Below are 23,048 nucleotides of genomic sequence, written 5' to 3'. Positions count from 1 at the left end.
TATTTGATTATGAGAAATCTTATCGCGTAAAAAAATGAGGGGCTCTTTACTACAATAAATAACGATAAAAATTAGAATTAATTTCTGGATATACAATGACCATCTATTTGATTTTAATTAAGTTTTGCATATTTTGAATTTATCTAATTGTAAATCTGCGCAATTTTTTAATTAATAAAAAAACTGGACTCGGTATTAAACGAAACGTGCGTTGCAAAAAATAGATGCACGTATCATAACTCCTTCCTGAAATTTTCATTCAAAACATTTGTCGGTGACAGAAGAGGTAATCTAAATCATAAAGTTCAAAAGCCTCATTTTGCATGCTACACATAATTACGCGAAATAAAATTACATGCCGTCTCGAGGCACAAACCGCACATTTAAAATAACCATAAAGAATAAGAACGCGGAGAGGCATGAATATATAATGACAGGTCGGGACTTTGCGATGAAAAAGGTTTATATATCGATAAACAGTAAATGAGGGCGCGCGTATACTTAACTTGAGTTATAGGAGTCATTTTCAGATAGATGCTCGAATATTCTCGGCTATGTAAGCATCGAGGGGTAAGGAAGGAGGCAACGGGCGGAAGACGGGGAGAGGGTGGCGAGCAGATAGTCGAAAAAAGAAAGCGAGGAAAGCCGGCAGTGTAGGGAAACAAATCAACTCGTCTGTTGGCTCGTCCCGAGTTTTTAGTGGCGAGGCTCCAAATATTTGCTCCGGTCGTTCGAATGCCTGATTCCGTGCACGGGATGTACGTACGTATATATACCGACAACCGCGGGAGTGTCTAGAGGCATATAGGCAACCTCGCTCGACTTCTCCGACCGATCTTACGGGTCCATGCAGTCGAGCCAACAACCCCACACCACCCCGTCGTTAATATTGTTGCTTGTTCGCGAATGCAACCCCTCGTCTCCCTGCGAATCCTCACCACCCCCTATTCTCTGTTCGAGATAGCGGATCTAACCAGCGGCAAAGCCGCTGCCAAGAATAAGCTGGAAACTCGTTTATCATATCTATTATTATATGAATGCCATAATATCGCTGCTACGTCGTTCCATCGTCACTACATCTTTTCCTAAATCTCACTCGATTCCGCCTTTTTCCCTTTGTACATCTCTCTGTCGGCTATTGTCCTTGTCGGATTTTCCCTCATGTATTCTTCCTTTTGTTCTCATATTATCTCAAGAATTGCCAGTAATATCGCGAGTAATGTACGATTTGATTCGGTCAAGGAAATCGAATACATGGCGTGAATCATCATGATCAAGATAAATATCGCTCATTTATTTCCGCCATTGTTCGCAACGCGTATTTTGCAGATATTTTACATATTTTGCTAGCAATTATTAGACACGTGATCACCCATTCGAGACTTTGCATTTTTATCATATTTTATCATCTTTCTTATTATAATTAGAGTTGTATACATAACGCAAACTCTGATCTAGAGTTGATATTAATCTAGTGTATCTTATTAATAAACGTCCGCAGCATGCTTTCCTCAGCAGTTATCTAGCAAACGAGGATGAATTATTAAAACATGTATGCAAAGTTATGGAAATATACTCGCGACGACACAGCGCAACGTCTCGCAATTACACTATTATAATGCAAGTTTTCGCGAAAACTGCCATTGATATTAAACTTATTTTTAAAAAATTTTAGTATAACGGCTTTATCATGCAATTACTTCCCTTTCGCGAGGTTCATAAAATCTTGAGTTTATTTTTAGCTGATGTCTGTAAAAATATTCAACGTTTAAGAACTTAATACCGTATATATGTGCATATAAATTTGCTTCGCTATGCTAACAAACATCAATATACATATTTACAGTGTACTAAAAAGTACATTAAGTTTACAAAATGTGAGAGATATTTTATATATTGTATAATTTTGATAGAGAAAAATATCTATATATTATTTTTAATTATTTTTATAATTACTTCAACAAATTATTTTATAATAATCTATACAAAAATCAAAATGATCTTATTGCTAGTTTCATTAAGGAATTAAAATTAAAGATTATATCACGAGAAAAAAAGTCAAACAAGTTTCAGATTATTGAGACAATGTGTCTGTGAAGCTGGCACGACAATCTACGAATTATAAAAAAATACTAAGAGTTCTGATAGCACTTTTCATAGTTCTATAGTTCCTGATAAAAATTAAAAAGAGTTCCGCATTCCTTATATTAAAAAATCGAAATCGAAAAAATGTCGTGCTAACTTCGCGAATCTAGCACGACACTCTTTCCTCTAAAGTACCAAAACGCGTTGAACATTATTATTTTTAGCAAGAGTTCCCGATAGTTCTGTTCAAGTTCAGCCTATATATGCAATTTCAGATCGATATTTCAAAAATTAATAATTTTTAAACAATTTTTAAAATTCTCGCCCAGCACGACATTCTCCCTCTAAAGTACTAAACCGCGTTGAAAATTATTATTTCTAATAACAGTTCTCGATAGTTCTGCTATAGTTCAGCCTATATAGGCAAATTTCAGACCGATATTTCAATAATTAATAATTTTTAACGAATTTTTAATGTCCTCGACCAGCACGACACTTAGTAAAAATGTGTCGTGCTGATGATTTTTCGTAGTTTTAACGATAGTTCTCGACAGTTCTATAAAAGCTCTATTATTTGAAAACGTTTTTACGCAGAGTTCCGACCGTTTAATATTTTTTAAACAATTTTTTATTATTATCCAGCACGACACTCTCCCTCTAAAGTACTAAGACGCGTTGAATATTATTATTTTTAGCAAGAGTTCCCGATAGTTCTGCTATAGTTCAGCCTATATATGCAGTTTTAGGTCGATATTTCAAAAATTAATAATTTTTATGAATTTTTAATGTTCTTGACCAGCACGACACTTAGTAAAAATGTGTCGTGCTGATGATTTTCCGTAGTTTTAACGGCAGTTATCGACAGTTCTATATAAGTTCTATCTTTTAGAAACATTTTTACGCAGAGTTCCGGCCGATTACTATTTTTTAAATAATTTTTTACAATAACCCAGCACGACACTCTCCCTCTAAAGTACTAAGACACGTTGAATATTATTATTTTTAGCAAGAGTTCCCGATAGTTCTGCTATAGTTCAGCCTATATATGCAGTTTTAGGTCGATATTTCAAAAATTAATAATTTTTATGAATTTTTAATGTTCTTGACCAGCACGACACTTAGTAAAAATGTGTCGTGCTGATGATTTTCCGTAGTTTTAACGGCAGTTATCGACAGTTCTATATAAGTTCTATCTTTTAGAAACATTTTTACGCAGAGTTCCGGCCGATTACTATTTTTTAAATAATTTTTTACAATAACCCAGCACGACACTCTCCCTCTAAAGTACTAAGACACGTTGAATATTATTATTTTTAGCAAGAGTTCCCGATAGTTCTGCTATAGTTCAGCCTATATATGCAGTTTTAGGTCGATATTTCAAAAATTAATAATTTTTATGAATTTTTAATGTTCTTGACCAGCACGACACTTAGTAAAAATGTGTCGTGCTGATGATTTTCCGTAGTTTTAACGGCAGTTCTGGATAGTTCTATATAAGTTCTACCTTTTAGAAACATTTTTACACGGAGTCCGACCGATTACTATTTTTTAAATAATTTTTTACAATAACCCAGCACGACACTCTCCCTCTAAAGTACTGAGACACGTTGAATATTATTATTTTTAGCAAGAGTTCCCGATAGTTCTGCTATAGTTCAGCCTATATATGCAGTTTTAGGTCGATATTTCAAAAATTAATAATTTTTATGAATTTTTAATGTTCTTGACCAGCACGACACTTAGTAAAAATGTGTCGTGCTGATGATTTTCCGTAGTTTTAACGGCAGTTCTGGATAGTTCTATATAAGTTCTACCTTTTAGAAACATTTTTACACGGAGTCCGACCGATTACTATTTTTTAAATAATTTTTTACAATAACCCAGCACGACACTCTGCCTCTAAAGTATTAAAATGCGTTGAACATGATTATTTTTAGCAAGAGTTCTCGATAATTCTGCTATAACTCAGCCTATATATGCAATTTTAGGTCGATATTCCAACAATTAATAATATAATTGTAAAAAATTATTTATGAAATAATAAACGGTCGGATCTCTACGTATAAATGTTTCTAAAGGATAGAACTTTTATAGAACTGTCGAGAACTGCCGTTAAAATTACAGAAAATCATCAGCACGACACATTTTTACTAAGTGTCGTGCTGGGCGAGAATCTTAAAAATTGTTTAAACATTATTAATTTTTGGAATATCGACCTAAAATTGCATATAAAGGCTGATCTATAGCAGAACTATCGAGAACTGTTGTCAAAAATAATTATTTTCAACGCGTTTCAGTACTTTAGAGGGAGAGTGTCGTGCTAGGTTACTGTAAAAAATTATTTAAGAAATAGTAATCGGCCGGAACTCTGCGTAAAAATGTTTCTAAAAGATAGAACTTATATAGAACTGTCGATAACTGCCGGTAAAACTACGGAAAATCATCAGCACGACACATTTTTACTAAGTGTCGTGCTGGGCGAGAATCTTAAAAATTGTTTAAACATTATTAATTTTTGGAATATCGACCTAAAATTGCATATAAAGGCTGATCTATAGCAGAACTATCGAGAACTGTTGTCAAAAATAATTATTTTCAACGCGTTTCAGTACTTTAGAGGGAGAGTGTCGTGCTAGGTTACTGTAAAAAATTATTTAAAATATAGTAATCGGTCGGAACTCTGCGTAAAAATGTTTCTAAAAGATAGAACTTATATAGAACTGTCCAGAACTGCCGTTAAAACTACGGAAAATCATCAGCACGACACATTTTTACTAAGTGTCGTGCTGGTCAAGAATATTAAAAATTCATAAAATGTTATTAATTTTTGGAATATCGACCTAAAACTTCATACATAGGCTGAACTATAGCAGAACTATCGGGAACTCTTGCTAAAAATAATAATATTCAACGTGTCTCAGTACTTTAGAGGGAGAGTGTCGTGCTGGATAATAATAAAAAATTGTTTAAAAAATATTAAACGGTCGGAACTCTGCGTAAAAACGTTTTCAAAGAATAGAGCTTTTATAGAACTGTCGAGAACTATCGTTAAAACTACGAAAAATCATCAGCACGACACAGTTTTACTAAGTGTCGTGCTGGTCGAGGACATTAAAAATTCGTTAAAAATTATTAATTATTGAAATATCGGTCTGAAATTTGCCTATATAGGCTGAACTATAGCAGAACTATCGAGAACTGTTATTAGAAATAATAATTTTCAACGCGGTTTAGTACTTTAGAGGGAGAATGTCGTGCTGGGCGAGAATTTTAAAAATTGTTTAAAAATTATTAATTTTTGAAATATCGATCTGAAATTGCATATATAGGCTGAACTTGAACAGAACTATCGGGAACTCTTGCTAAAAATAATAATATTCAACGCGTTTTGGTACTTTAGAGGAAAGAGTGTCGTGCTAGATTCGCGAAGTTAGCACGACATTTTTTCGATTTCGATTTTTTAATATAAGGAATGCGGAACTCTTTTTAATTTTTATCAGGAACTATAGAACTATGAAAAGTGCTATCAGAACTCTTAGTATTTTTTTATAATTCGTAGATTGTCGTGCCAACTTCACAGACACTGAGACAATCCAAGGAACGAAATTATTTCAAATTTTATATAATATTAAAGGAAAAAAAAATTTAAGTATAATTTAATGAAATATTTTTAACCGTTATAAACCGTTATAAACTGAATACACATGATTTTACGAATATACGTATGCGAACAAGGTAGATTGGTATTTATCTATAAAGAGTTTACGCCATATATGTGTATGTAAACATATAATATTAGCGTTTGTATATTTTCAGTAAAGAAGAATTGACAAAATTAATGAATAGAGCAATTAAACGTATAATTACCAATTTATAAGCATTGTTAAAAAAGATAAATGTGAACACTTTACCGACAATGTCTTCACTGCTCATCGTCTAAAAGCAAGTCAGTGATTTCGGCTCTATTCCCACTAACGGCGAAAGTATATTTATTAACGCTTGGCATCTTGACAGCTACTTCTAGAATGGGCTGTTCGAATACCGAGCGTTTGTCTTTAACAAGTCGACTGATGAACGACTCCGTTTTATGTCGAAATAGACTCGAGGCAACAAGGATTTCATCCGTTTCGGAAGCAAAGGAAAAAAGAATTCGTACTTTACAGATAAATATCTAATAATATCGCAAAAAATTATTTTAATAATTATTAATATCAAAAGGATTATGAAATATTGTTAACAAAATTTTCAAGATACAAAATAATATTTACTCGCACACTTTTTATAAAATTGCACGAGACATTTATCTGAATTATAAAAAACAATACACATTAAGAAGCCACATTAAGCGTATTCTATACTTAAATAAAGTATAGAATTAGATATTCTATACTTTAATTAGTTGATCTCGATGCATGACTTACTAATAGTATACTCGAGTTAAGGAATGTATGATTTCAGGTCGCAAAAAGGCCAAGGAAACAGTTACATAGATGCGATTGCGATCAATCAATGTTGCTCGCCAGACAACGATAAAACACAATACGATGTTGCTTCTATAATTGACGGAAATTTATCATTCGCAATTCGCTTCATGTAGATTCTCTTCATACTTGAAAGGAGCTATAGTTTGTGTAAAAAATCTATTAACTTTTAATAATATGCTCCACATGGTTACTATACTTTCCTCCGAAAGTTAAACAAAATATTCATTAGCATTAACATTTATTCTCATTAAGCTTATATTTTGCTTTATTTTATCAATCATCTTTAACGACCGATTTTATTAACAAATATTTATAATCATTTTCATTGATAGCAATAAATGTATTCAGGCTAAAAAATAGTATATGTACAAAAAATTTTTATAATAAGAAAACTCGTTGTATACCTCCAATAAGCCATGAAACTTTTGCATTTATATTGCTAAACCAGAATCACATTTATTATGCACAGTAGCATACGTATTATGGATATTACAAGGCTGCGCATTTCTGCAGACATCGTATCCTCCAATACATATGTTGCATAATTTTTAATATTTTCTTAAAAAAATCTTGACGAAAGATAAAAGTCTAGGGACAAAGAGACAGAGAGGGCTACATGATAACGCAAACGTACTGATGGTAGAAGCGTAAGCGCGAAAGAGGGTGGGAGATTGGTAAGCCCCAAATCCTTGAGCTTAACTAATTCCCGCATGAGTTACGAGCAAGCCGCGGCTAATTCCAAATAAATATTCGGAATACAGATTATGTTAATCTGTGTGGATGCAAATTAGCTGATTAGGAGGAGATGTACGTACCCTCAATAACAGTGATGCAAGATCCTTTCATTTTTGAGAAATTTCGTCGACCGTTTACGCCTTGCGTTTTCAATATGAATATATTTTGTATATTAAATCTTTTTTTCTTTATGCAATTTACATCTTGTTTGCGACATCTTTAAAATCGGGAGAAACGTTAATTAATATTGTACAAATATAACTGGACAATCATAAAGAAGTCTGCAGGGAGACCTGTGCCTGAATCCAGCATTGTGTAAGCTTGACATTGAATTACTGGCGGAGTCTGGTAGGCACCGGCCAGGAATCTAAGTGGCAAGTAGGTAAGTAACTTGGAAGTTAGGGGGTTTATACTCCCTTGCGCATGGCCCCGATACATACGCGGTACGCGTAAATGTATATATACGGAATCCGTGATGCTCGCTGGGTGTGCGTTTTCATGTACACGTAATGTGGAGTATCTACCTGTGGCCACAGTTTACCTTCGCGGTAAACTCTAGTAGGTGCCTACGGCAGAAACTCTACTCTAATGCAGAGTAATGTTGATTTATAGCCGCATTAGTTTCATTTCACTCCCCCTCACATCCCTCTCTAATACAGCCACCATTTGCCTATATCCGCCGTTTTGTTGCGCTTAAAATCTGATTAAAGTATTTATGTTTTTATTTAGAGATACGCATTGACATAAAATAATAATAATAATATAAACTTTAAAATTGTATATATTTATACGCTTTACAAATAAATAAATGCGAGATTCTTGCAGAAAATATGCATATTAATGATATGCACGCGTACTATTGCATAGTAAACGTAGTTTCGGTTTTGCTACACAAATACATCAGTTTCACACCCTTCAAATTCTTTTTTTCATGTCCTACTTCAATATGAATCAATGACCTTTCTGTTACGTAATAAAGCTTGCAATGTGCACTAGTGAGTTGACATATTGAGAATATGGACAAAAGCTCGGCTTTCTAAAGATGGAAAATTTATTCGCAGGAAAGCTAAAAATAGAAGATAAATCGCGAGAACAGAAAATTGAAAACAGAATTGAAAAGGGAGATTACAAACTTATTGAAGCTATGAACTATTATTCTTATAAAAAGAGCAAACAGTTCATTACATTAATAAATCTTGTCTCTTTTAATTTTTTATCGCTTTAATTCTTTGATTTTAATACAACGGAATTATCCAGACGATGCAGAAGAGCATTCAATTGTCAATTTCTTATAAAAAACCGACTAAGTTTATTTACAAAAAGAAGTCAGGCATTAATAATTTGATTTGAAATATTATCATTTAATCAAAAAGTTATGTTCAAAATGTAAATATTCTTGGATGTATGTAGATCAATGTTGTACATTCGTTATCCAGACACGCGAACGTCGAGTCACGTGTCACAATCCGATTAAACTTACATATGTAAAATAAGTGAAGGAAACAATGTTGCATGTAATATGCCTATTAACAGCGCAATAGACAAAATTGTTACGTCTTCATAGTGTACATCAAATTATGTTTGTTAAGCGTTTCGTTTAATATAATTCTCAGCTGCAATTGATTCGATTATCTCGTTCTTGTAATGGCGTGTCTTTAATATTTATTTTATTTATTCCGGATTACTTACTTACGCGAATTTATGTTACACGCAATATAAACGTTAAGATCCTTCTATGCTATGCGGATCTTAAAAGAATCAGTGGCTCTTCGAAGGACGAAGAGGAATGAAGTAATCCTCGTTATGAAACCGGTACGCGTGTACTTGCCGTTCCCACACGTGCACGATCTTTGACGTGAATGCTCCAGCGCGTAATTTTTATATACGTGATTCTATAAATGGAAAAGAATATATATGCATATCCTGTAGCTTTTAACGTTGCGATTATTCCGGACAATGCAGTCTAGAATGCGAAACCAAAATTTCTTGAAATGATTATATATTATAAGCGTACTGGTATCTCTCGCAGTGCTTTAACTTTTCGCGGATTTCAAGATTGCAAATGTAATTAAGTGGACCGTGTGTGGAACGAAGGACAATTTTGCAGCATAATGAATCGCGACATTTGTTATGCTGTAGCTTGACACATAGTAATATTTTATCGCCGATCTAGTCAATATTCGCTACCATGTAGCTTCCACAAAAGGCTTGATATATTACAACGATTCGCAAAGCAAAGTTTGCATCGTGCCAATATCGGCACCGATATTCTATCACGTGTAAAAAAAAAAGCATATAAGTTTGATTCCAAATGGCAATTTTCGTGACGTTTGTCTCCAATCAACTATTAAAATTATGCACATTATTCAACCTAATTTTATTCTTCATACTTTAATCTTTCATCATCCTTTTCATTTATTTTTTCCTGTACAAGATATCGATAAAAATAATTATCGAGCAAAGTTTCACCTCTCCAAATTTAATTTCCTCCGTCATAAAATAAAGCATAATTAAAATAATAATTATTTAATCCTGCAATCAATTATATTTTAGCTGGAAAATTCTTTTTAACGATTGATATAAATATAATCGATTTCTGCAAGTAATTCAAAATAGGATCAAGGAGACCCGAGACACGTCACCATCAGTATGTGCCTTGGCACATACGGCGAATGACGTACTGTATACAGTACACGTATAGACGTACGGTATACAGGCACTACCACCGATACCAATACCTATGGCGATTGCGCGGCGCGCCGGGTTTCTGTTAGCGGTGGGTTATGTTCACCTGCCTCGGCGGTCGGGCCCCGAGCGAGCGATGCGGGGCCCCGTAACCGGCTCGGCAGCATGTCACCCTCTTGCGCGGGTGACTCTATGCCCGGTTCCCCTTTTACTTCGCAGTCTCGTCACGCCGTCCCTCCCTCCCATACCCTCCGCCGATCGGAGGTGCGCGGCTTTAGGGCACGTTCACAGCGCCTGGTGACGGCTGACTCTCACCCCGTGATTCTCACGTAATTCCGCGCGGTTATCGACTGATAAGGGAAATACCTAAAAAAAAATGCGGGTATCTCAACTCTCCTCTCTCCCTCTCACTCATCTTCGACGAATAAAAATCGGACAAGTAAGCGATTTAGCATAGCAGCTTTTTATGAAGAGACTTTATCTCCATAAGATTGATATCCGAGATACGTTTTAATAAGCTCGTTAATCAATTATAGTGATGAATAGGTAACGAGATAATTTCGATAAGAATATGCCAATGTGTTAAAGTTTTTCACTTTTCGCTCAACTCGTTTCGTTTGAATTGTGAGCAAGCTTTACTAGGATGAAATATATATTGTAATAAATAATACAAAGAGGAAAGAATTAAATAATATCGTCATAAATCATTCAATTAAACATCAAAGCGCTTTTAAATTCCGTACCAACATGTTCCGCAAGATTATCATTTTATAGAATTTTAATCACGCGTATTCAACGCGAATGCTTATTCCTGCTTCACCGGTTTCACAGAATTCTTACGCAAATATCTGCGCCTCACAAGTCGCGAGGATATATAAAGTTGACTAGCTTAGAAAACCTCTAGCTAGGCTAAACATACAGCCTTTCGTCATCGATACTGATTTATATGCATTGAACTCTGATTTGCCTCTCTTGATCCGCCATAAAATTGCACGACATGCGTAAAGAAATCGACACAGATTCCACGATTAAAAAAAATATATATGCGAAATAAAGGTTAAGAGAAATCGACACGAAAGATTTTAAATAAATGACAAAATTTATTTTTGAGCTCGCAGAAAAATTGCGACGAGTTTGCACAAGTCGTCTCGTATAACTTTACTCGCGTCTAGTATATCAATTTGCACGTACGAAACAGTTATGGTAGAATTCTGTAATGAATATTTCATTACGCGAGAGAAGAATGTATATTAAAGCAAAATATTAAAACCGCCGCGCAGTGACACAAGTTATTAATGCGGGTACAACATACACACGGCATTACGGAGCTCGCGAAGCGTAAAAATCACACGCGTCTTCTTTTTCGCCCGATAAAATCCCGCGGCGCTCCACTTGGTGCGCTTTTTATGTCAACTTGAAAGATCGCGAGTTAATCCTACGAGCCTACGCGGGCCATTTACGCTGAAACATCGTCCGACGTGTTAAATCTGTAACCTTCGCGGGGCGACGATTTGCGTACGGAAACAACGAACGATGGAAATTGACGCTCGAGGAAAAGGCGCACGTGGAAAGCCCGAAATAAATATCGCGGAGAGTGTCATAAAGAGAAGGAAAAAGGGACGACAGGCCATTTCGTAGCATCGAGGAACGGCGGAGAGAGACCCGTGATCCCACCTCGTCGTCGTCGGTACATCCGATGCACGAGCGACGAAGAAGGAAGAGTATTTTCGGCTAGGCCGTCCCTTCCCAACGCGCTGCGGCCAGGAAAAGGGAGAGAGAAAGCGAGAGAGAGAGAAAAGGAGAAATCCCATAAGCGGAACTCTCACGGAGAGTGGTCCCGAAGAACAGAAAGGTGGGCATATAGAGAGCAGGTTCTCACGCGAGGTGAAAGAGACGAACGAGAAGGGGAAGATGGCGGCCGCCAAAGTCGCGCCAACCGGTTGGTCCTTCTCTCTAGATTCCTCTAAGTTCACGACGACGGTGCCTCGACATTGTAAATCCAGTTTGGAGCGAGTAAACTCACATTTTTTATTATTTTTACGCGCGTTATCACGCAATCGCTATTTTCGGCTTGGAAACAAACGCGCGAGGTGAGGTGGAAGGCTTCGTGAGCGTTTCAAGCGGGAGGATTTTGTGCAGTGCTTTATCCGTTTAGAATTTCAAGATTAAACGAGTCATCGTGTGTCAACGAGCATATTTGCGATTTGGTCGGATTGCGATTGCTCGCACAATGCGACGGAAATGCCGCTCGTATATCTATTATACGTACAATTTTGCGTACCGCATTATTTTTGCAAGGATTTCGCAATGCATTTTCGTTCACGTTATGCACTTTGCCGAGGCCGGGGGCGGGGCGATAAATCTGTCACAGCTGTAAACCGGTGCTCCAAAATTTATCGACGTTATCACTCGAAATGTAATGCCGAAATTGTGCTGCGTCTACTAAACTGAATATACTCGCGTTTATACCCGCAAATATAGCGCCCTTTAGATTCCCAAAATCTTCGCGTTGGTCGCGCCATCGCGCTTGGCCCACTGCCTCGTCCTGCGCGCGAATTCTTAATCCCACAAATACCCCGTAAGCGCCGCATCGTCATGGACCGGGTAAAGCCGCTCGCAAGAGCTTTCCTTGCTTTGAGAGCGTAACAAAAACCTCGCACAAGAATGAAAGCGCGAGAGATATGAACGCAACGAAAACGCGAATTTGAGAAAGAGGAAGAAGGAGAAATGAAAGAGAGAGAGAGAGAGAGAAAAATAGAAAGAAGAGATCAGTCTGTAAGCTTGCGGTACTTACAGGCATTGCAGTAGCGGTCCCATTGTGCCATAACGACACAAGTCCCCTCCCTCTCCGCTGCTTTCCCTTTTCCCTTTTGCAGTCTACAACGCTCCTGTTCACACATACACACATGCGACACTGACACCGACGGCATCAAGAGACACTAATGTCGACGCCACTGTTAGGCCGATCAGCCGCAAATTTCCGTGCAAAATTCCGTTCATTCGCACCACGGAATTTCGTGCAGCTCAAGTGGACGGCATTCAAGAGAAACACCGGTGATCGGGGAAATTTCTAAAAGCCAAGAGCCTTGCCGAGCAGCCATAATGCACTGCGGAGGCACAGAAAGGAATAGGTCAGCTGGAGTCTTCAACACACTGACCACTCCCTTCTGGTACCTCTCGCTGCTCATCCATCGCACGATCACGCTCGCTTTACACCTACACCGCTGGCTCGTTTACTCCCACTTATCCCTCTCGTTCACCTGCATGTGCTTTTTTTAATGCCGATAACGGGAGACGTATTGGTTACTTATCGCCGTGTGTTCGTAAACCCCTTCGCGCACATTTAAACACGCCCACGATTAATGATTAAGTTAATATAGTAATAATAATTAAAAATTATTTGGTCTTCTTGTATATTTCTGCTCTATGCATCTATATTGATTTACGAATTTATTAATTATTTTTATATTTCATAATTCAAAATTTTATTTTTTATAAAATTTTTTAAATAATATCCCTGGCTATTTAAATTAAAAAAAAAATATATATAGCAAGTTTTAAAATTTCAGATTGTTTAAATGTTTAATATACATACAATAAAATATATGTTTTAATTTACAAGTATGCATCATAAATAATCGAAAATTGCATACATGTAAAAGATTTATAAATCAATAGACGCAGAGAATATATATAAATGCGAGGAGATAGAATAGCTTTTAATTATTATTACTACATTAATTTGATTATTGATCAGTGCATTCGTGCGTGATTTTACGTGAATTATCAGTTGCATCGTACTTTAATGCGATTGTGATTACGGTTGAATTCATTGTTCTCGACTCCACTCCCAATTATCCTATATTTCTCTGCGAATACTTAGTTAATTAGTCGTTAAAATACTTTTTTATTCAGAAAATGATGTAATCTATATGTCCAAGACTATCGAGAAAACTTCAAGTGTTTAAACGTATTTATTAATGCCTAATTAGTAAAGGAACGAGCTGCGTAAAGTGAAATAGGAAATGCTTGATTTAAACAAAGTTAGATTACGTTACTATATCATTTTAGTTTAACATTATTATGGCATTAGTGGGCTCATGTATAAAATTTATACATTATTACAGATTTTAATATTAGATTATATAAATAATAAGAGTTGTCAAAATGTACACATTCTAATAATAATTTCTTAATAAAATCTGAAATAAATTTAATCATTTCTTTTTTTCCTTTGTAATAATATTAATATTTTATTTCGTCTATAATGAAAAAAGAAATTGTTATAACATCAAATTTTATTAACTTATTAAAAAGATAAAGAATGAATAATTTTTTAGATGAATAATTTTTTTAGATGAATAATTTTTTTTCGAATACGACAGTTGTTTGATTTAAAGCATCGTTTTATTTCTTTAAATTTCTCAAATGTTAAAAGAACACAGTTGCGTCATAACAATATGTATTTCAAGAAATAACGAGAAATAAAAAGCGAAGATAACGAAACCAGTTTCATTTCTTAAACGCTTAATTAAGCTGATCCGAAATAGGCATATGTAAATCTGAATGACACGAGAGCGAAGCAAGATAGTTGTTGCGAGAAGAACGACATTAATACATACACGTATGCGTGCACATGTGCGTATGTGAGGTATATATAGGCTGCGAACTGTGTCTTTTACCTCTGAATTCGTACATTTCGATTTATCGTTAACGGCTCTATCGCGTACGTGGTCTTCAAACCAGTTTCTCCTTTTATCATGGTCACCGCGAGTAATACGCAACCGAGTAGCGGAGTAATTATTGTACCGGCGGTACTTGTTTGTAGAACGTCTCAAACGTTTCTTCAATGCGCCATAAGAACTTACTTTTTAAAATTATAGACTTTCACAAATAAAGTAACATTTGTAAAGTATTTGAAATTACCGATTCATCTTTCATCTACGGATACTTTCATCAATTTAGAATCGATTTTCTTCATAAAAATATTCTTCAATAAAAATATTCAGATTCATAGAAGTTAATTTAAAATAATTAAAATTTGTTGTGAAAAGCTTTTCGAAAAGTAATTATTAAAATTATAAGCAGATAATAAAATCTTATTTTTTCGTTTAATTTCAAATCAATTTTGCTATATTTGTGATGTATTACAATTTAAAAATTAATTACACAGATATTTCACGAAAAAATGGCAAAACTCTTGACAAATGATGATTTTTTCATCTAAGGAAAAATCGATTTCAAATTACAGAATTTATAGATAAAAATATGTTGTTATTTAGAAAATATTATATTCTAAAAAAATAATATAAAAAAATTCTTTAATCGTTTCTTATTAAATCGTTATATATTTAATCGTTTAATTATTTTCGTTTGATAAAAAATTCTTTAATCGTTTAATTATTGTCTTATATAATATTTTCCATGTCATGTTTATATGTATAATTAAGGCATCATATATATTTTTTTCTTTCTTATTTAAGTGTCATAATTATATTCGCGATTGCAATCATATTGTACATCTTTATAGAATATATTAAATTGAAATAATTGGAATATTTATAATATTATATGTTATATATTTTGCTAGTTTTTTCAAAATTAGAAATTATATATGTGCATATTATCACACATATATCTTAATATCCTAATTAGAAACTTATATCTACCAAGATTTTATATGCACTGCATTTGATTCATAATTCATGATTCTCGCAGTAATATATCACTGCGATCTAATAATTAGCGGACTGTTTCCAAGCAATTGTAGAGACGATACAACATTAATGTGCACTAAATGATTAACAGTACAAGATGATATTGCAAATACATAAATGCAATAAATTGATATATGAAATTATATTTTGATCTCTTTGTAGATTTGCATTAGTAATATAGGGCAATCAATAATTTTGCATAATAATTAAACAAATATATTCTAATCAATTATACAAAATTATCAGTAGCATTATATAATAAACCTCATAATTTTCCAACAAACTGCCAATAATTATGAGAAGCTTACATGTTATTCTCTATAAGTGGAATCAAAATCTGCTAATTATAATGCTCAGCTATCATTATTAATATTATCCGCTAACTGTATTGCAAAGCTATCATTATTAATATTATATTTTTAATAGGGAGAAAGAATGGATATCTATCAAGTGATTTTGCAAACGTTGCGAACCGAAGAAGCGAATAATTATACGACGCTCAAGGCACAGGTGTTTCAGGCTTCTCATGTTAATCAGACACTGCACGCTCCGTTCGTGCACGCGCGAGCGCGCGCATACGTGTATGTATAGCGATACATAGAAGAAGAAACATGCAAAATAAGTTTCCACGCGCGCACACACGTGTATATATCCCGCAGTATTTCACGCATCAGAAGTACTAGAACTTATACGCGCGCTGCGCAATTCTTTTCCTGTTGTCGGATTCCTGCTCGCAGGATTCCGATGAAATAATCATAATTAGGCGCAGCGTGGCGTTACTTAATTCGACTTTTAAAATAGAATAAGTGTGCAAGGTTGTAATGAGGTTTAATTATGCTAGTGTGTACCTTGGGTATATTAGCGCGATGCGATGTGTATTGCATCGTTATTAATTTCTAACAAATTGTTTCGCACTTTATCTCGATAGCGCCTTCCTTTTAATCAGAAGTACTTTAAATGCTTTCTATTTCTCCTTCCATCAACGCGTAATAACAAATCTACGAATTTTATATACATATATTTTACATTTCATATTTTTATATTATTGTTATACATTGTTACGTGCGTATTGTTATCTCCATACATATTATTTTCTCGGATTAACGAATCAAGATTGTTTACATCAGTATCAGATTAATGCGATGAAGCAATTCGTGCGTTAAGAAACGATCCGACAATCTTGATGTATCTAGGAACTGTGTTGGCGATACCTTAAGTATATTCCACCGTGTATCGCGTAATCTCTGTGTGCCATCGCGACAACCCAGCTTAAACTAGGCACCGTGTAACCGATGTCCGGTACGGCATACGGATCTGTCTCTCTTTTCCTCTCTTTTGCCTGCTAAGGGAGTGACATCATCAGCCACCTATGTCCACCTCGCACTCATCCGGCAGTCCGCGCACGTACTTTCGGCCAAAAGAAACATTAAAACAAAAATATTGTCCGTCTCAAGTTGAACTTATAAATCAACGGCCACCAGCAACGACTAATGACACAATCATCATTCTACATGGTCATCGTTTTGCGCTGCGACCGAGGATTTCTTTATGTTGCCGTTCAAGATGTATTTATACACACTAAGTGTAAATAACCGAATTGTCATTTTAGAATTTGTTTTCTGTATCCACACATTGTGTGTCGCGTTCATCTAAATATATACATATTAATAAGATAAAAAACTTATTTTTAATTAAATTTTTATTAAATGCAAACCACAAAACTTAATAATTAAAAAAAATTCATATAAAAATATACTATGTAAAAGAGAGGAAGAAAAATACACGGATTTTAAGTTTTAATATAAGAAAAGAAAATATTTTAAATTTATAATTATTTTAGGAATTTGCATTTGATTTGAGATAAGAAACTATAATTATTTATTTTAAACTAATGGTGTATCTCATGGTTTATATTATTTATATATTTCTCTCTCTTATCTTATGGTTTATATTATTCATATATTTCTCAAAACTAATATACTAATTTACTTCAATAATAAAGATTTACAGAAACATCCAAAGTTTTTTTAAAGTGAATTGTTCAAAATGAGAAGTTTACTCTAATAATTATTAATTTTTTGCAAATATTAAATAATATTCTTTTATATCTTAAAGATATCACATCTTTTTTACATTTCATGACAAATGAATGATGAGAAGATAATGTCAATAGTCGCGAAATGATGCCAAATTCAAGTTGCAAATTAAATTAAAAGTTTGCGGATAATATACTATATTTCTTGTGATTTTTCAATAACACCGGCAGAAGCTAGAAACTCGCATCGTTCTGGGGCCAGCGGCCTTCGCAAAAAGAGCGAAGCATTGCCGTTAGACTCATTTCATTTGCGTGACATTTTTTATTACTATTCTAATTTACGGGGCGCTCGTGAATAAGGTCATTTTTGTACGGCACACCAGGTAGAAAATAAATCGTACAGGTGACGCAATTGCCCTTTTGACCTTGCTCCAAAAATATATCTACACCCTCAGATTGCATGGTATGCCTTTGAACACGCCCGTCACGCTTCTTTAATTAGACAAGATTTCGTTATACTCCGAAAAGCAAAGATTTAAATATTTTTTTATTGTTGCTAAGGTCATCCTTTATAATGTGATAATCTTTCTGCCATTTTAAATAATAGTAGTGAAAATTTATAGCCTTAGAGAGATAAGCATTACTTATTGGTGAATACTCGGCTTGTTATTCTGAATTATTTGAGCATTATATTTGTCTTTACGATATTTTTCTGAAGGTACAAATTTACATGTTTCTTGTAGTCGATAATAGATGCCATGATTAAAGCAGACATAAATTTTCCGATATATTTAAAAGCCATAGAAAAGATATATATTTACTATATTTCACAACTTTCACAGGGAATCAACATGCATGTGCCGCTATCCGTCGGTAGCTTTTATGGAATTCTATATGAGACTTTCTATCCTACTAAATTCAAAGTGTCAAAGAATTCATATTAATTATATTTTTCTTAATTTATTGCCGTATAATATTCAAAAGAAGAAGAGACTTCTTAAATTGTTTATTAATTTATTAATTTATTATGTATTGTATTATCAATCTCCAATATCGTGTGAATGATACAAGTATTTTGAAAGTTAATTAAATAATGAAAAAAATATATTGCGACTTGCAATAATATATCCGATATAAAATATCTGTTGATAATGTACAAACAATGCAACAACATATTCAATATTTAGTTTAGAAGCTGGATGAAAAATTAAAGAAATAAAGAAATCAGTGTTTTCCGCGATATTTAATTTAAAAATATCGCTCAAAATATTATAATTTCTTCAAGTTGCTAAGAAAATATTCTCTGTGTAATCGCGAATTAATACGGAATTTTGTAAAATATAATAAAGGAACTTATATTTTTTTTGTGAAGCATCAAACTAATAGTATTCGATATATGTTTGTTACAATTCTATCGTAAAGTTAACTGATATGATAACTTTAGACATTCCATAATATCAAATAATGATAAGAATATCTCAATATTACAGCGCGGAAATGAATAATATCATTGGGAAACTTCAAAAATATTATTCTTATTCTTTGATAAGAATATTTTTTCTCTCAAACTTCCACACAATATAATTCATTTCGGCGCATTAATTAATCCCTAAAAACAAAATAGTTTAATAAAAAAAGAAAAAAAAACGGGACACTCGTCGATTCACAGCAACTTCTTCTCGACTACGAATTACAGATAAGAAACTCGGCTATGCGCCGTTCTTTTTTTTTCCGAGAATGATTCAAGACCTGGCGGCCTCTTTTATCATCCGAGGTTTGTTAAGTTTCGGGCGACACTTATCTTCAGGCCGCGGGCACTCGGCCGACACTTTGGGGGTTACGAAATCGAGAAAGGGCGATCGTAGGACCACGAGTAGAGACACGACAAAAGGGGGTTTCTTCGGCCGAGGAGGAAGGGTAGCTAAGGTGTTGCGGAGTTGGAAGAGGGATGGAAGACCCGGGAGGCGGGCAAGAACGCAAGAGGGCAAGAGGCATCGGATGACATCGCGACGCCCGAGGCTCCCTGAGCAAGTTCTCGAAAGTGTCGGCTAAACTGATATGAGAAATGGTCGCTTCGTGCTGCCCGTAGGGGATGAAGGAACCCGGCTATACCTATTCGTTATACGGTCGGGAAACGCTCGAGCGCCTCGAGTGTTCGTAAACCCCTTCATCCGATACAAGGACAAGCGATCCGCGACTCTACATACTTCTGCCGATATCAAGAAGAATCGTCGTCTAGTGAATTCCGAATATATGTTTGACTTATTGCAAATGTTTTCACCGAATATTAGGAAATATTCAATATATTACGCGTTATTCATATATTAATATTACAAATATGTATTTTTATACAATGATAAAAGCAATATACGGTCCGGATGATAACAAATCAAGTAATAAGAAAGAAAGGCCAAAAGACCGTGGCACAAGATGTTAGAAATTGGCGACCGTTATTACTATACACAATGTCTATTTGTTGTCCTATCGCGCCTGTCTTTGTTTAATCGCGCTCCGTTATTATTATTTTAAAATTTTTAATGTTTGTTTATTTTCTAATGACTTCTTGAACATTGAAAAGGATCTTGAAAAGATCGAAACGTACGTATGTATTTTTATTTCTAACTGATTAATATATTATGTCTCTTACTTAGAGTCTTTATTATCTTTTACACTCTAACATCTTGTGCCACGGTCTTTTAGCCTTTCTTTCTTATTACTTGATTATGTATTTTTATTATGTACATAGTTTTGGGAAAATTAATTAAATTGCGCAATATTTAAAAAAGTATCCCCCTTACCTAACGATATAAATTTTACGATAATTTAATAAAAAGAGATGAGGTTGACAAGAGAAAAAAATTATTAAGATTCAGTTTCTCTCAAATCTTTTCTCTCAAATTTTTACTGCAAAACAACGAAAACTAAATTTCTCATAAGATTTCACGTATAAAAAAATTACAATTTTATGCTAATTCTACATAACATATTTCAAAGATTTCTTATAAATATCTTATAAAAAGAAATACCTATATAAACTTTATTTTATCTGCGAAAATTTTAAACGATAAGAAAAACGAAATAAATACTTTATTTGGAAGAGCAGCAAAATAGAAAGATGACATTCGCTAAATATATTTTTTAACGCTATTATCAACAACAAGATCCATCATATATCTCGTTCACAAGTTCAACGTCGCTGTTGAGCATAAATGTTTAACATACACCTAGTCGAACGCCAGTTTGATATCTTTCTGTAACGGAATATTGCGCATAGATAGGCTCGGGGGTTGCGCTCGCTAGAGGAAGATGACGCACGAGAAAGTCTAAGGGTTGCGTTGGTGGGGGGCAAAGGAACGCTTATCACCGCCTGCAGCCGCGCCGACCGTCGGATCCTTATTTATGGCCTCCGTCAGAGGCGTCGCTACGGTATACAGTACCTATTTTACCCTCAGGTTCCACGATACTAAACTCACTTTATTTTCGGACAGATACCTCTTTTCCCCCTCTGGGAAAATCGAAAACGCCTACTAAGCGTACTAGAGAGAGAGAAAGAAAGAGAGGAAGAGAGAGAGGGAGAGAATATCGAGAAGATTAAAATACCTATTGGAAATGACGATTGCCATTTTCAAAAAGTTATTTTAATCCCCGTGATTATTAACTCTTCTTCTTACAAATTGAACTATAATTTTAGCAGATAGAGAAATTCTCTCAAGTGCTCTATTTTTTACAATGTGTATATTTGTATAAATGACATGATTTAAATGTATATTGGCAAAGGAAGCGAATAAACTTGTAAACTTGATTTAATCAACAATCTGGCACGCGTCCTAATTGTTAGTAATTTATGGCGTGTAAATAGATGCTTCTTTAAACATTATTCTTTCGAATTGTCGCTTTTAATTACAGTTTATATGTTTATGACGCCATTTATTTATTTATTTTATTTATTTATTTCCCGCGCTATAAAACGATATAAAAAGCTATTAACATTATTACAACCTTTCACTAATATATACAAATGATATCACATATGCATTATCAAAGATCGTTGATTTATACATCTGATAAAGTTAATTCAAGTCATCTGATAAAGTCTATTCAAATAACATGACGGACAAATCGCAGCATATATATCGAAACATCTATAAATATATGCCCGAAAGAGAGAAAACAAATAAATACATTTCTTAGTAAATAAAGAAATTTCGAAACATACTCGTACGTGTGAGTATAAACTATTACATTCGCACGATGATTCGTCTGCCAAAATGCATGACATATAAATGTTTCATATATGTAGCAAAACCGTTTACATAATAGAATAATCAATGAAACGGCACACGTCCACATCCATAGACAACAGGTTTCATTTAGTACACCGCGACACGATCTAATTTAAAATTAACACAAAGCAATCCAGAGATATCAACAAAGTGATCTCGTTATAGCAGCTCTAACTGACGGAGCATGTGCGCTGCTTGACGTTTTGGCGGGAGAACGATCCGAGTCCGTGGCTTTGACAGATTTAACCTCCAACATAATTTTTCGCCCAAGTATACGAAACGAGTGCATGAAACGAGTTGCGTGTAGGAAACGACGCTTTTACGTGCCGTGACAGTGTGTTAACCACAGCTGGACGAGATATGGACTTACCGTAGCGGCCGATGCGGGATCAACGATGGCGAAGACGTCTTTGCGGAAGGTTAGTCCGCGCACGTTCCTTGCAGCTCATGATAGCGCCTGTTCGAGCTCGTCCTTTCTCAAATTGGTCGTTCCATCCGCTTTACCTCGATTACCGAGGACGTCTCGTCCGTATCTCAGCCTTTCCTCGCTTGGCTTCCCCGTCTTTTTATCGCGCGAACGTGCGTTTTTGGGAGGCGAGTCGCGTCGAGTCGAGTCCTCGGATCGTCGCCAAAAACTGACGTCGCGGCCAACTTCACGTCGTTGATTACGGTGCCGAGTCTTCGCCCGATAGATTGCCCGATCGTAACTCCGGCGAACGGAAGGACGGGGACGTCCTTGCACGGGATTTGCCGCGTAGGCCTCGTCCACTTCCTCGCGCGGAGGTCTCGCGGAGGTTTCGCCTCGTCGACGCCGACTCTGAGATCTCGGGGACGCTCTTTCACCGGCCAAAGCAAACTTGTTGGATGGCAATACGTGAGTTAAATGTTCACCGCGGATGGTTTACGGCCCGATAGTCCCCACCTCGTGCCGCCACGCGGCGCTGCCTCCGTTCTCTCTCTCTCTCTCTCTCCCCTTCTCTCTCTCTCTCTCTCTCTGCCTCGCTCCTCGTGTTTTCGTCCTACC

General features: G+C 35.1%; 2 protein-coding genes across 2 annotated transcripts in view; both read right to left on the bottom strand.

The window, feature by feature from the left end:
• Antp (homeotic protein antennapedia) overlaps positions 1-22,932 on the bottom strand; it is a 185,369-nt gene extending 162,437 nt beyond the window's left edge. The window contains exon 1 of the mRNA XM_083079443.1: positions 22,395-22,932. The gene's annotated coding sequence lies outside the window, so the exon portion shown is untranslated. The remainder of the gene's footprint in view (positions 1-22,394) is intronic.
• The window catches only part of Ubx (ultrabithorax), a 179,055-nt gene that overhangs the window by 23,067 nt on the left and 132,940 nt on the right, over positions 1-23,048 (bottom strand). The gene's annotated exons all lie outside the window — the stretch shown is intronic.

The sequence above is a fragment of the Camponotus vicinus genome, unplaced genomic scaffold (genome assembly GCF_025532165.1).
Source record: "Camponotus vicinus isolate PSW18456_S1 unplaced genomic scaffold, iyCamVici1.0 SCAF_10, whole genome shotgun sequence".
Lineage (NCBI taxonomy): Eukaryota > Metazoa > Arthropoda > Insecta > Hymenoptera > Formicidae > Camponotus > Camponotus vicinus.
Note: the sequence above shows the minus strand (reverse complement) of the source record. Positions and strands in the feature narration are given on the sequence as shown.